Source organism: Panthera tigris, chromosome C2, assembly GCF_018350195.1.
Source record: "Panthera tigris isolate Pti1 chromosome C2, P.tigris_Pti1_mat1.1, whole genome shotgun sequence".
Taxonomy (NCBI): Eukaryota; Metazoa; Chordata; class Mammalia; order Carnivora; family Felidae; genus Panthera; species Panthera tigris.
In genome coordinates this window covers 83,754,442-83,770,548 of record NC_056668.1, presented here as the reverse complement: position 1 = coordinate 83,770,548, position 16,107 = coordinate 83,754,442, and the positions used below count along the sequence as shown (strand labels likewise).

General features: G+C 39.8%; 1 long non-coding RNA gene across 1 annotated transcript in view; it reads right to left on the bottom strand.

Moving 5' to 3' along the window:
- The window catches only part of LOC122230745, a 28,818-nt gene extending 20,347 nt beyond the window's left edge, over positions 1–8,471 (bottom strand). Inside the window, exon 1 of the long non-coding RNA XR_006207813.1 lies at positions 8,404–8,471. This is a non-coding gene — a long non-coding RNA (uncharacterized LOC122230745). The remainder of the gene's footprint in view (positions 1–8,403) is intronic.
- Between the last annotated feature and the right edge of the window lie 7,636 nt (positions 8,472–16,107).

Genomic DNA, 16,107 nt, shown 5'->3' with positions numbered 1-16,107 from the left:
ACCTGTAAGAGATGGATGCAAACATTATATGATACTATTAAACTTTTAAATGGAAAATGAGGGAGAGGAACGGGACCCTGACATAGCCTAAATTGAGAATTGATCTAAAATGTCTAAGCAGATAGGCTAGTGGCTCCCAAACTAGATAAAATACAGGATGCTCAGTTAAATTTGAATTTCAGATAAATAATAAGTCACTATTTATTTTAAGTCAGTCCCAAATAAATCTCCCAATATTTCATGGGACACACTTGTCCTAAAAAATGAATCACTGTTTATCTGAAATTCAAATTTAATGGGGCATTTGTATTTTCATTTGTAAAATTTAGCAACCCTATCTCAAGGACATATTTGTTTGAAATGGTTTAAAAGGAAGCTTGAGATTTCAAATACATTCAATATGTAAGTGTAAAATAAATAAAGAAAAATTTGAGAGAGTTGTTTTATAATATTGTGTGTTGAAAGTCTGTAGCTCACACAAAATCCAGAAACCGTTGAAAATTGGTAAGATTCACTCTGTAAGAATCAAAAAAACTTTTTTAAGGAAAAAACAATAAGCCAACTGAAAAACAAATGACAGCTAGGCAAAAATATTTGCAGTTTGGAACATAGACAAAGGACTAATCTCTCACATATATAAATAGTACCTACCAATCTCTCACATATATAAATAGTACCTATCAATCCACTAAGAGTGAATGAAAGGTCATTTATCCAATTACAAAGTTCACAAAGATACAGAGTATTCACAGAAATGGAAATAGATATGGTTCTTAAATAAGTAGAAAAAATAGATGCCCAACCTGACTCATGGTATAAAAATGCAAATTAAAACTAGATGAGGTTGGAGTTTTTTCCTCCACCTAATCCACCTAACAGATTGGCAAAATTTCAGAGGTTTTATAATAAACTATTCTGGCAAAACTGCATAAAAATGACACTTTTATATGTTGCTGGTGAGAATATACATTGGTGGGATTCTCACGGAGGGCTATCTGCCAATATCTATCAAAGCTTCAAATACACATCCCATTCTACTTTTAGGAATTTATGCTGCAGATATACAAATGTAAAATGAATTAAGTACAAGGATATTCCCTGCAGATTGTTGTAATGGGAAAAAATTTGCCAATACCTAAATGTTAGTTAACAGGGGGCTGATTAAGTAAATTATGGTATGTCCACATAATGGAACACCATGCAACTGTCAAAAAGGAATTAAGAGATGATTGTTGTATTGATAAGGAACATTTCTAAGTTATACTGAGTAAAAGTAAAGTATGTACAGTATTTTGTGATTTGGTGGGGGGGGAGGTTGAGTCAGAAAAGGAATACATATTTGTATGGCTTTGATTTGCATTAAAAAATATCTTTGGGGCACCTGGGTGGCTCAGTCGGTTAAGCATCCGACTTCAGCTCAGGTCATGATCTCATTGTTTGTGGATTCAAGCCCCACATCAGGCTCTGTGCTTACAGCTCAGAGCTAGAGCCTGCTTCGGATTCTGTATCTCCCTCTCTTTCTGCCCCTGCTCCACTCACGTTCTGTCTCTCCCCTCTCTCAAAAATAAATATTAAAATTTTTTTAAATATCTTTCATAGTATATTAAGAAATCAATAATAGTTGCCTATCAGAGATATAGAGTTGTTTGGATGAAGGGCTGGTAAGGGAAAGAGTCTTTATGAAGATTTTCTATGTTTTATATTCAAAATGTGAATGTATTACCAATTCTAAAAATAATAAAAAATAAATATATTATCCCCAAACTGATGTAATCCAACAATTGCAGAGTTTAATTCTTGGAGTAAAGTTACAATAATTTTTGAAACCCCTTAATCCTGCTTCTCATCCCTGTGATGAACTAATGCTCCTAGTATTATTTTTACTTTCAGAAGAAAGGTATAGACATAGCACAATCCCATGACTTGACTCAACTATTCTCAGGCTGGAACACTTACACAACCCCTAATGCACTTCATCAAACCTTAGCCTAGGTTATCGTAACAACAAAAATAAGTAATTGCCAAGCACTGGCTTTCAGCAAGACATTGTTCTCACTTCTTTGCTTCAGAAAACCTATCAGCCCTTGCACTGACAGGTTTACAAGGAAAGCATTGAGTATAAATTTAAAAGATAAAAGTTGCCATGAATGGTATAGACAAGAACATTGAAATCTAGAAGAAATGTAATCACCATACTTTATGTAGGAGGAAAACTCCAATCTGAGCCTCAATGGATACAAACTCCAGAGCAAGAAAAGGAGTCCAGAGGTATTTCAAAGAAGGGAACATGGTGAGTAAGGACACTTCTGTGTCCAAACCAATGAACAAACTGGGTGTCTTCCATACAAGTGTACGAAAGGGATGAGTGGTAGGGGGAAAAACTGGAAAAGTGGGTTAAAACCTATAGCAGAGACTGCTGGTTTTCTATACCAAATGCATTCTCCTACTCCTTTTTTTTTTTTTTTTTTTTTAAGAGAATACTGATTTTTCGCTAGGTACATTAACACATGGAATAAAAGGCCACATTTTCTCAGTTTCTCTTACAACTATATATGGCCAGGTAACCAGGTTCTGAATGCATTCTGTGGAATTCTGGGCAATCTCCTTAAAAGAGAGGAGGAATGCCCCCAAAATATAAACACACAAGCAAAAGCCAAACGTCTGTAAAGAAGAGTTTGGTATAGACATGTAGAACAAAACAAGGAAAGATACAGAGCAGACTGTTTTTCTTTACCCAGGTCAAAATATCATCTGTGAGCCTTGTGAAAAACAGGGCTTCAATCAGAACACACAAAAAAAGTTATTTTCATGAGGATTTTGTGAAACATTGGTGCACAGAGAGTGCTTTTTTTTTTTTTATCATAACGGAGTAACAAAGGGAAAAAGGAGCTTTCACCTAATTACTATGTGAGCCACTGTGGTTCTAGTGGAGTGAAAGCTAAGTGTGGTGCCATTTTGGCATCTTACAGGTTTGCAACCTTGGAATGTACTAGAGAAAAATCACACCCTCATGGAGATTGGCAGAAAATGAGGAGTCACTCTGACTCAGCTTCACAAATTTGGATTTGATGCCCACGGGCATCAAAGGAGGATCTAGAACAGACTAGATAGAATTAGTCATGAGCTCATGGAAGCCCCTATGAAGTGACTGGGAACAACTGAATAATACCAGAAAGAACTGAGAGAGACTTTGAACAGAGGGTCGAAAGATATATGTTATGTAAGAAGACGGGAAATTAGCCACTAAAATGTGAGTTGTTGCTATTAATGTCAACTTGTTTTCTCAGAGGTTATAGGGAGACAGTGAAAACCACACTACATATGTACCAGTACTCCACTAAAGAAACAAAGAAAGAGTGTAGCTAGAAAAAGGATAAGCTGGGACCTATTCAATGGTGTTGAGATTACTTTTCTGGGCATGAGAGGGTGATTGGCCAATAATGGTGGCCTAAACAGGAGGCAGCTGTGCTGTAGAGAAGGCTCTAGGTTTCTCTGGGAATCCAGAGCCTTGGGAAAGAGCAAGGTCTCAGGAGCCTCACAGACATTTTTGACGTCTCAGAGAAGATGAGAATGACCTCAGCCTTTAGAAGAAATGGTCATTTCTCTACACAAATTGAGTTAACACCTTCCACAGTCTCTAGAACAGGAATAACTTGAGATTTCCAGAGCCATGTCAATGCCGACAGGTCTGAGGCCCATCTGTCCCATAACCTCCAGTGCATAAAGGAACAGAGGGCTCACCTGCTTCTTCTGGTTTGTCATAGCAGCTGATGAAATCATCATGGCTCCTAACTGTCCAGATGGTCAGCTCAGGGAGACACTACCACTTGGTCTCAGAGGACTTGGAGTCACTTCTTATTTGCTGTTGATTTTTATTTGTTTGGTGTGCCAGTTGTGCTGATCATCTTAAACCCAAGGGTTTTTCTTATTGTTAGAAATGAAAGCTAATGTTAAGAAGGACCGTGTCATTCAAAATTGAATCTTTAATGCTTCTCCTCTCAAAGTCTGGTGTTGTGAGATTATCTATCACTCTTGGAAAGGGGGAATGGGAAAAGGAAAAGGAATGTTGAAGGAGGGGAAAAAAAGAATTACTAGAAGGACCATGTGTAATCGTACCTAGAAGCAATGGAGAACTTTATCCCAAAATACTGCAGACTGGGTTATAGACTGCTCTGCAAGTACTGACATTTGCATTCATGTATGAATATACTGCCAAAGTACTATCCTTACATTCAAAACAGTCTCATATTTTACATGGACTGTTTGTCAAAATAAAACTATTTTATATTTCAAAAAGATCTATCTAGCATTCTGTTCAATTTAGTTAAAATAGTTGACCATTTCAGACTTCATCTAAAAGAATTCAACACGCAAAACACAGAGTATTTGATTTTTTGCTATTAACAATTGGTTTGAAACTGTACCACTAGTGAAGGAGAATGGGAGGAAGCAGGATTTCTAAAGTTGATTTTTTTTATAAGGTCTCAGTGAACTGGACCAGATCAAACATGAAATCTCCTCTCATTGTTCTCACCTTAACATTTTCCAATTTCAAAGAACTTTGGCTAACAATTTACATATTGTTTGTGCTTTTGTAGCCTCTAGGCATATTTAGCCGATCACTTATTAGTGATTCCCAGAAAATCTTTTAGGTCATACCTAGGTGTCTAAACAACTGGAGTTGCTTTTAATAATTCATGTGAATAAACCCACCACACCTGGTAATTGGCTTTGCCTGGAGGTAGCATGCCACATTTACTATGTGGTCCACACTGTTGAGTGGTCATTTAGACCATTTACGCTGGGTGCTTAGGGTACAGATATAATTAATGTAAACATGGATCCCACCTTCTCTGAGCTTAAAGTCTGGTTAAGAAAAGATGCTAATAGCTAATCTTTATGGAGTGATTACTTCTATGGCAACCACTGTGGTATGCATTTATGCAATTTATCTTACTTAATTTTCACAATAACTCCAGGAAGTAAGAACCATTATTTGAACAGGAGCTTCAGGGATAAAAAGACTTTCAATAGTCAAAGAATGGGGACAACTCTGCAAAGTGAAGAAACAGCATGAGCAGGAACAAGACGGTAAAAGATGCTGACAAAGTTTGTGTGACTGTATCATTAGGCTCATCAAGGTTGAAAAGCTGAAAAGTTTATTTGGAGACTTAACTCCCAGGCTTAAGGGAGAGTTTGGAAATTTATTCCAATAAAATAGACACAGATAGTATGTGAAATTTTGTCTTGCTTTTATGAGGGCCACTCAAAATTGTGGACTAGTTTTAGTATAAGACCAGGACAGAGGTCCCAGAGTACGCTTCAGCTTGAGAAAAACAGGTCGGGTCTCCCAAATAGATATCTTCATGATGAACACGTCAAGTTACAGCTCCATTCGATAAGCATCTGCTAAGTGCTAAGCATTGAGCCAAGCACTAGAAACGTGAAAATAAACAAGGAACAACTTGTGTGTGCAAGCTGGTATTGGAACAAGAAAGAGAGACTGTTCTATGAGCAATTACAGTCTACGGAGCACTATAAGCACAGGGAGCAAGAGCAGCTGACCTACTATATTGGAGCCCAGGACCAGGATCCCAGAAGATAATGCATCTGAGACTTGAAGCACAGGTGGAATTTAGCCAGGTAAAGTCAGGAAAAGTAAAGAAGGAACAGCATGTGCAAAGACACGGAGGTATGATGAAGCACCACTTAGAGAAGTGAGAGAAACCCAGGGTGGCTCAAGTGTGAAGGAGGAACAGTTGGTTTTATTCTCTTAATACACTCTGTTTCTTTCTCTCTCTCTCTGAACCACATGCCTTTCCCCCACAGTGGTCTCAGGAATTGAATGGAGAAGTAGAAGGTATGAAGGTAGGGAATTAAAAAAAGACGAAAACTAAGTGGAAATGAAAATTAGGAGGAAGAGCCGAAGGCAAGAGGAAGCGCTTAAGGAGAGAAGAATGGAGAGCAAACAAGGGAAACAGAATCGTGGTGGCAGCTGGGAAAGAGGCGACATAACTGCAGCTGTTCTGAAACCACAGGGAGCTAGTGAAGATTAAAATGCTCTGACAACAGCAAAGCTCAACAGCGTATTTGAGAGAATCCTTAAAATAAGAATCAGAAGGAAGAAAATAGTCATTGAGCATCTACAGCGTGTACTAGACATTTTCACACATGGTATCTGACTTCACCCTCACAAAAACCCTACTAGATGGATACTATTATGTTACTTAGGAGAAAACTAAACTTTGGAAGACTAAATGAGTGGCCCAAGTTTACATAGTTGGTGACTGATGGACCTGACATTCATTCATACCTACTGTCTTCTCAAAAAGAAGTGTGCCATTCAATATAACAAGAGAGCATGGGCACTGGAAGGGAGGGCACCAAACAACCTGCATCTTTCTTGTCATTTTGTTCAAGGTTTTCTTCAAATCTGAGAAAGAAGTCATCTGCATGCTAACATAAAGCCCCAGGAAATTATACATTACTCAGATTTATAAATATCTTTCATCTAACCCTGGTAGTACATACTATTTATGGTCAGTGATCATGGGAAGCAAGAAAAAAAGAGATATAGGAACTCTGACAGTAACCCACAAGCTCAAATTCACCAATAGTTTCCCAATGATTCAGTTCCCCCACAAATACAAACACACACACACACACACACACACACACACACACACACACACACTCAAGGCCATCAGAGAGAAAAGAGGCATAGACACAAATGCTAATAAATACAGAACTAAGTTAACTATTATTTCATTTAATCTTCCTGTAAGATACCTGGCCCAAAATGGCAGAAGGAAAGAGAAGATATCAGAGCAGTAGATGAGCAGCTACTTATATAATCATCCTGTTCCATTTCTTCTCTTTGTGGATATCCATTCTTAACTATTTGGTGTGTGTCTTTCTAGACTTTTGCCTATGTATATATCCACAAATATGAATACATATACATAAGTATACACAAGTAGAAAATACATGTGTGTGTATATTATATATATTATATATATATTATATACATATACACATATATTTGCATATATATACACATATATATCTTAAAGAATGTGATCATACTATGTAAATTATTCAGCTTCTTGCATATTAAATATAAAAATAAATCCTGATTTCCATGATTCCCTTTGAATGAAGAGTATTTTGATGAATAGCATTCTTTTGTGTGGACACATCATAGTTCATTTACCAATTTCCTTGTTAATAAATTTACAATGACTTCTGTTTTTTACAATCACAAATAATGTGGCATTAAGCATCTTCATAATTATAGGCACAGATTTATGTAAGTTAGATTTCTAAAACTAAAATTACTAGATCAACGTGTTTATACTTTTTTAAATTTTAATAATACTTTTTTTTTTAAGTAGACCCCATGCTCAACATGGAGCCCAATGCAGGGCTCAAACTAACAACCCTGAGATCAAGACCTGAAGACTTGAGCTGACATCAAGAGTTAGATGCTTAACCGACTTAGCTACCCAGGTACCCTTTAATTCTGATAGACATAGCCAAGTAGCCCCCCAAAAGCAAATTTTTTACTCCTTTAGCCAGGAGTATGAGAACTAAAATTTTGGTAAAATCACCACCATACGTGTGGGGTCTCATATTGTTACAAAAATGATTTGTCTCACAAATAGTTTTCTAAAAGGGCCTACATTTTTTCCAGAATCATTTGGGGTTTCATTGTAACTAAATGGAAAGCTGAGAATTTTTTTTAATGTTTATTTATTTTTGAGAGACAGAGAGAGACAAAGCATGAGCAGGGGAGGGGCAGAGAGAGAGGGAGACACAGAATCCGAAGCAGGCTCCAAGCTCTGAGCTGTCAGCACAGAGCCCAATTCAGGGCTTGAACTCATGAACCGTGAGATCATGACCTGAGCCAAAGTTGGATGCTTAACCTACTGAGCCAAGCAGGTGTCCCGGGAAGCTGAGAATTTTTGAAACAGGCTACCTGAAAATGATTCCATCTGAAGTCAGTGCAGGCAGGAGCACCTGGGTGGCTCAGTCAGTTGAGCAGCCGACTCTTGGTTTCAGCTCAGGTCAGGTTCTTACAGTTTGTGAGTTTGAGCCCCACATTGGGCTCTGTGTTGACAGTGCAGAGTCTGCTCAGGATCCTCTCTCTCTGTCCTTCCCTCTGCTTTGTCTTGTGGAACTTCTAAATGCTCCCTGTCTCCACCTTTTGTTCTGAGCCCCTACCCCACCCCAGCTCCCTTTCTTCTCTCCACAGTACACAACAGCTTACAATCCTGGTGTACCAACGGGTGATGGCCAGGATGGGAGGGGGGATGCATTTTAGCCCATGCATGGTCTCCTTTCAGGACAATGGAAAGCCATCCACCTCTGCCTCTTCCCCAGCCACGAGTCAGTCTCACTCACCTGTATTTTTAATTCATTTAACATGTTGAACATTTAAATGCTTCTTGCTGCCCTGAGTGGCTTAGGACAGCCAATCTGGGATTGCCATTCACATTCAGAGAATGTGAGCAAGTTCTGTTTGTATCCATGGAGATAGGACTGGGGAGTGGTTCACCCACTGCATGGAGCAGGTAACCTGAAGCGGTATCTGGGAGGACCTCACAAGGTGATGCCTCAGGCTTGTCAGAACACCTCCTTGTACCATGATGCAGCCAATTTACAAAAGAGCAGGGAAATCATGTTTTCTTGGATTTTTACACTGAACTTGCAGAATGACTAATCTATCTGTTCAAAGTCATCGCTTGAATTCTAAAGTAACCTCAGTCTATCCTCAAGATCGGAATTCAAGGCAGGCGAGGATCCCAGCACAGAGTTAGAGTGTTTGGTGTCCCCCTCCCAGAGCCACCCCTGAGGTGCTTCAGGAAGAGTACAGAGCTTGGAATTAGAAAGTCTAGATTCTCTTCCTTGCTCTGATGCTAAACATGTGGCTTCAGAGCCTCAGCATCTTCAGATTTAAAATGGTGAGAAGAGGGGCACCTGGGTGGCTCAGTCAGTTAAGCGGCCGACTTCGGCTCAGGTCATGTTCTTGCGGTTCCATGAGTTCAAGCCCCGCGTCGGGCTCTGTGCTGACAGCTCAGAGCCTGGAGCCTGTTTTGGATTCTGTGTCTCCCTCTCTCTGACCCTCCCCCGTTCATGCTCTCTCTCTGTCTCAAAAATAAATAAACGTTAAAAAAAAAATTTTAAATGGTGAGAAGATAAACACCTTCCTCAACCTCAAAGAGCTGCCATGATGAAAAATATAAGTGCATGAGAAAGCACTTACAACTGTGAAAGGCAGTAGCTATATGTTGTTGCTGCTCATGATGAAGATGATGATGATGATGATGATGATGATGATGATGATGGTGGTGGGGGACATGACTGAAAACCATCAATTGGGTAAGGTTGGTTGGCAAATTATTCAATTTTGTCTGTGTAAGTGCCTTCACTCTCAACTTTAAAGCTTATTTCATTTATGTCCTAAGTGCCAACTTTAGTCTTAGAAACCACCTATCATTTTCTTGGGCTCACAGAGCAACAACATTCTGAGGAACTAGCAGTTGCTACTAATGAAGTCACTGGGCTCAATATATGTGCCCATGCATATGCAAAAATAAAATTATGAAAGGTTTCAATGGGAGAGTCCTGAGGCCACACGGGTTGCTTCGTCATTGTGCTGCATGACTTCAGTCCTCAGGGAGTGACAAGAAGAAAAACAACCACACACTCTGGCTAGCAATCTGTCTATCTGGGTGTATGCGTTCATGTGAATGCCCACTTTATTGGGAAGCAGATAGGGTTGTCCTGGCGAGACACTAAAACATGGCCCTCCTTCATGGAACTCTCACTGTAGACCTCTGCAGTCTTTTGTTTTGTTTTGTTTTGTTTTGTTTTGTTTTGTTTTGTTTTAATTGAAAAAGCCAAATTCCTTCTGTTTCAATCCTATGATTTCCACAGTGGGCCCTAAAAAAAAAAAAGAAAAGAAAAAAAAACTTGCAAATAAAGCCCTGAGGCATTGTTAAGCTAAGATTTTTAGAGCTGGTTTGCTTTCCAAAACCCAATGGGGGGATAGAAAGGATGTGAGGGAGACAGGGTTGTGAGAGGATAGGAACACAGATATAATTCCCTTGTATAAAATTGTTGCATAATGGAACTTTTCGCAAGACCAGAGATTATATAAGACATGAAAGCAATGATTCCAAATCAAAGCACTTTATTTGTCAAAGTAACTAAAATAGTTGTTTAAAACACACACACACGCACACATGCGCGCGCACGCACACATACTGTTTTCTAAAGCGTGATATTTTCTGCCTGAGCCTTTTCTTCTCACTTGGCAGCCCTGTTGTGTACACGATCTCTACAGGAATGCAGAAAAACCACCTGAGGGAGAAAATTACTAATCACTAAAAATTACTAATCACTCTCTCACACTAAACAAATCCCACCGGGAGGTTTTTAGTTACACATCGGGATATGGGTTCTCTTTTTTTTTGTTTTGTTTTGTTTTTTTTTTTTGTTTTGCTTTGTTTTCCCCTCTCAGGTTAATGATACAAAGGCATACAAAATAGAAAAAGGAAGCATGTCACATCTTAATATGCATTAGCAGGGATATTTTTACATGATAACATCTAGGTCTCAGTCCAAAATAAAGGCAAAGTAGACTGAAAGTCTCTAATGCCCACCACTGGGTCTCTCGGAAAGAAAAGAGGTTGGAGAGAGAATCACGCTTCCCACAGCATTGAATGCAGTGCCTATCACCCCCCCCCCCCCCCGGCCGTGGCCCCTATCACTTTCGCTAAATTCAACAACCTTATTTTCACATGATATTCAATTCACAAGCCCATCGGGTGCGTGTCATATATTATTTCATTAAATAGATTAGTGTGTTATTTATGGCAGTCCCCACCAATTTATATCGTATCTTCGTACTGTTTATCTCATACTTGTTTATCTTTTACTGTTTCTTTAGTCCATTGTAAATAGCCTAGGCCCATGGACCTTCTTAGTTGATCAGAGGTTCAGTGTATCCAATTCAATGGTCATATTACAAATGAGAGAAATTAGCTGAAGCAGTAGAATTCAGAGGTTTTTTTTCATTTCAGTGCCCCTTGGGTTCTTTTTTCTTCTTTACTGTTATTATCTTGGCTGATTATACAACATAACACCATTCATTATAAAAAAAAAAAGTTTAAGCATGTCAAAAGTGTATAAAGTACAAAGTGAAGGTCCTTTCCAATTACCTCCTGTTCCAAAGACTACTATAGACAAAAATATTCTTCATGTATTTAATATAAATATAGGTATAAAGATAAGCATATCCATCCAAATGGATAATAAACATATAGTTCTATAATTTACTTTCCACTTAGCAAGATATTCTAGGTATCTTTCCATATCAGCAGAGTTACGTCCCCCTTTTGAACAGAGTGTTTATTCTATTCGGGGGTATATCACAATCCATTTAATAATTTCCTATTCGTGGGCATGTATCTTATTCCCCACTTTCAATCTTATTAATGAAGCTGAGATGAACAAACTTATGAATATATCTGTAAATACCTTTCTGATTTTCTCCTGAGAATAAATTTCTAAAAGAGGGGTCACTTCATCAAAAGGTATGATCATTTTTAATTTTGAAATATACTGATGGTATACCTCACAGAAGAGTTGATTCAACATACCCACATTCTCACAAACACTACTTATGATTGAATTTATATTTACCAATCTGATAGATAATTATCAAATACAATGTCATTACTCTTTCAGGTGCATTTCTTTATCAGAATATCTTCAAATGACTATTTGACTATCTTCAAATAACTATTTCATTAATATTGTATTGAAGTCTAATTTTTTAAGGTTAAAATACTTCACATGGTATTTTACAGATTCAAAGTGCCTCTTTTATTGACTACTATTCATTTATCACAACATGCAAGAATCATTCCCATTTTGTAAATGAAGAAGGTGAGACCAAAAAAATGTCGGGAAATGGCTAAAAGAGAACAAAGAGTTGACAAGCCTCCTAATGCTAATACTAATTCTGAAAGGAAAAAAGAATGGGTTGGGCATGCTCTGTGCTCTAGACAGGAAGTAGAAAGCAGAAATATTAAATGACTCACATTTATCTCCATTCTAATCCAAGCCATACAAAGTCCCATTGCTGTACAATGAAAAACAACCTGACAAGCATTTCAGCTTGTGTTCCAGAACTCCAAAATCTAGACCCCTCATTTTGCCTGCTGCACTAGCACCAAAAATGCCAATAACAGCTGTATGCTATGTTCAGTTCTTCTTCAGTGTGTGGTGTCAAAGTTGGGACAGATTTCATTCAGTGTTGAGAAAAAAGAAGCGATTCAACCCCAGTGAAAAGTCAGGTACGTTTAGAGGCAATCTCCCTCTGAACTGTGACTCCCGCAGTGCGTGGGGGTTAACTGGATGGAGTCTCTAATCTTTAATTTTCTATCATGATGTCCAGGAAGAGGAACTACCTGAGAAAGAAAATGTAGAAAATGTAGAAAGAAAATGTGCACCTGACAGAGTGGGTCCATGTGTATATGCACACGTGTTAAAATTCTACTTCTCCAGGACATGTATTTGGCTTTCTAATTACATTTTGGTACTCAGAGTAATTAAGCAACATCTGCTAAATACCCCATCAAAGGTATTTTCTTCCTCCATCCCAGCCCCCACCTCCACACACACTGGCTTTGTTTTTCCCCCTTCTTTATTTGGAGGCTTGTTGAGGCCGCCCAGTCACCACCTGTGTGGCAAAACCAGCCTTCCCTCAAGATCAGCCGCTCTGCAACAGTGCACAGGTGTGTCCTGGAGCAATCTGGGCATTCTCGTTTTTCACTTAAGCAGAAAGAAAACAAAAAGGCAGAAGATTAAGTTATACCCAGGTACAAAAATGAGAGAGAGAACATAGGCGAAGCCGTATGAGCTAGAACCATATTTAGATAAATGGTACCGGAGGGTTCCTAGTGATTTCATTGGGATCAAAATAAACTTAATAAACAACTACAGAGAAAGAAGTATGACTTTTATGTGATAGCACCAAGTTTAGCTGTTATGGAAATGTCAAGTGTGTGGTAAACACGATTAGGTCCCTGCAGGGGAAGAATGGAACCGACATATATTGAGTGCACCTACTAAGTGCCATGCAGTCTTTATGCCCAGACTTCAGTGTTTTTCTTGGAAGGTTGCACTAAGTACATGAATCTATAAAAATATGACTCTGGTTTCTTCTTCTGCCCCTCACAGGTTTGCTGGCAGTTCCTGATGCCTCAGATCTGCTATCTTTCAATATGAAAACATTTCTCTAATCAAGGCTTGCTCTCTCTCTCTCTCTCTCTCTTTCTCTGTCTCTCTCTTTCTCTCTCATACACACACACACACACACACACACACATACAGGCACACATTATGATAATAAATATGAAAATGTAGCACTCTTCGGAAGGCACTACATAAACCCAAGAATCACTGTGCCCTATTGAACTAACGTCTAAGGCCCAGGAAATAATAACTACAATATCATGTTGTGTTAAAGGAAGGCAAATTACAATCCTTAAAGAGGGAGGGGTTTTTTCAGCAGAGAACGGCAGGCTTGTTTGCTTGCTTGCTTTCTAAGGAGCTGACTCCCATGTTGCAGGAAGATTTCCACAACCTTGGGCAATTGAAATACCAGTTCCTAGCTACAGAATATTACTCATTCTGTGGGTTAAGTTTTCTCAGGCATTGGCATGCCAAGACATCAGGAAATCACAGAGAAAAGGCCAGAGCAATTAATTTTTTTATGTCTACAAAAAAATATTGTAAGGAAACAGCCTCAGCCAACATGAATAATTAATAACAATGTTTTAGACAGGTTTCCCACTCAAGGTAAACTCCTGCTTGGTTCTGTTTCTGGGTTTTTATCCCTGAATATGGAGAGGGTGATAGCAAAACTGACATAAAGCCATTGCTGATAGAAATTTACTCTTGATACCTGAATGTTCACTGGCTGTTTCATATAGGCTAGCAGAGTGTAAGTGGCCTTAACTCAGTGGTGGAAAATTCAGGAACATAACACGTGGGTCTCCAGGATGCTGCTTCAATACTTCTGACAAATAACATGAACATGGTTCTCCTCAGACCTTTGAGCTCCTGCTGAATTCATATAGGCCACAGAACTGGGCAGAATTGGGGGTGGGGAGTCCGGGGGTGCATAGTGTTGTGGTTAAGAGCACAGGCACTTAGACCACTTAGGTTCAAATCCCAGCTCAGCTATTTACAAACACTGTGACCTTGGTCAAACTATTTAACCTCTCTAAGTTACTATCTCTTCATCTGTAAAATGAGCACAGGAATGGGACTTTTGTCCTGAATTTGCTGCTGTAATTGAATGGGATGATTCCTATGACCCTGCTAGCTGCATGGTCCCCGAACAATTGCTAGATAGATGGCAGTAGAAGGCACCGCCTTCCAGGGTCATCCTCTGAGAATTGACCCATGACTTGCTCAGGGTTTCCCAGCTGGTTAGCCAGGACTATGACTCAGTTAAGTCCAATTCCCCCATTGCCATTGCTAGGTGGCACCTGGGCCACCTACCAGCTGTGCCATCACCAGTCCCAACTGATGTAGAGAAACAAGTCAGTTTCCCATGCAATCTAGCCCCACCCAGCCCTATGAGCCCCACCTTTACTTTACCCCAGCCATGCCCTGCCCTGCCCTCCCCAACAGCCAAGTCTCAGTGGAGGCCCTTGAATAGCCAGGCCTGAACACTGGTCTAACAGGATAGTGAGGCCAAGGTCCAGAACCAAAACCCTGACCCACAAACCCGGGTTGAAAACTGCTGCCATTGTCAACAAAAGGCAGGGACCTTAAAACTAGAAGAAGGAAATGAGCATAAATAAACGGTCTTCAGCCAGCTCTTGCCAAGCAGCTATGTAAGGAGTTTACCAGGGTTTTGTCAGCAATAGCAAGCCCAACAAACAAAATTAAAAATCCAGCCTCCACACGAGGGTGGAATGGGATAAAGACAAGGCAAGGTACCTAGGCCACCAGCTCTAGGGCTCCTGAGACACAGAGGCAGTGGCCAAGAAAGTAAAAAGCAGCAAAGGGAGCCTGAGTGGGCATGGGTCCAGGCAGACAGAAGGAGCATGCCATATTTGTGCCAGTTCTGCCCCATCAGGTGCACACAGATCTGGGCTCAGTGCGGGGCCCATACAAGAAAAGAGACAGACGCTGGGTTGTGTCCAGTAGATGGCAAACGGGCTAGTGGTGAGTCTCAACATCGTGTGGGAGGAGGAGAGAAAAGATTTGAAGGTGTGTGCCCTGGAGAGATGTCTCAGATGTGATATGTCAGCTTTCTCTAGCTGGTGAAGTTTTCCTAGCTGAACCGACTTTGTCTATGTGGCTCCAAAGGGCAGATCTAGGCTCGGCATGTGGAACTGGCAAGCAGACAGGTTTCAGCATAACATAAGAGAGGTATGTCCTGCTGACATGCAGAGTTGTAGCAGAAGATCGAGCTATCCTGGCAGTTGTCAAGGGGATGGTAAAAATAGTGTGGGCAGGATTCCTCCATTGAGTAAGGGTTGGGGGCTGACAGAGATGACCTCTGACACCTAAGTTCCCTTTCCATTGTGACACGTAAAATGGGGGGAGCACACCCAGAGCCACCTAACTTCAGGATTAATGCCAATTTATATTTCCTCCCCTCCTCCTTTTTTCTAAAAAATTATGTTTTAGAATTATTATTATTTCCTCACTCTCAGATTCAATAACACTTAAAGGCTGATTATTAACTCATTGAAAACACTGGATTCTCTCTCTCTCTCTCTCTCTCTCTGTCTCTCTCTCTCGGTCTCTAATGAGTTGGAAACAAGGATAATAAAGAAGTAATAAAAAACACATCTTTAGGGGCATGTGGGTGGCTCAGTCGGTTAAGCATCCGGCTTCAGCTCAGGTCTTGATATCATGGTTTGTGAGTTCGAGCCCCGTGTAGGGCTCTGTGCTGACAGCTCAGAGCCTGGAGCTGCTTCGGATTCTGTGTCTCCCTATCTCTCTGTCCCTCCCTGCCTCATGCTCTGTCTCTTTCAAAAATAAATAAACATTGAAAAAAAATTTAAACACATT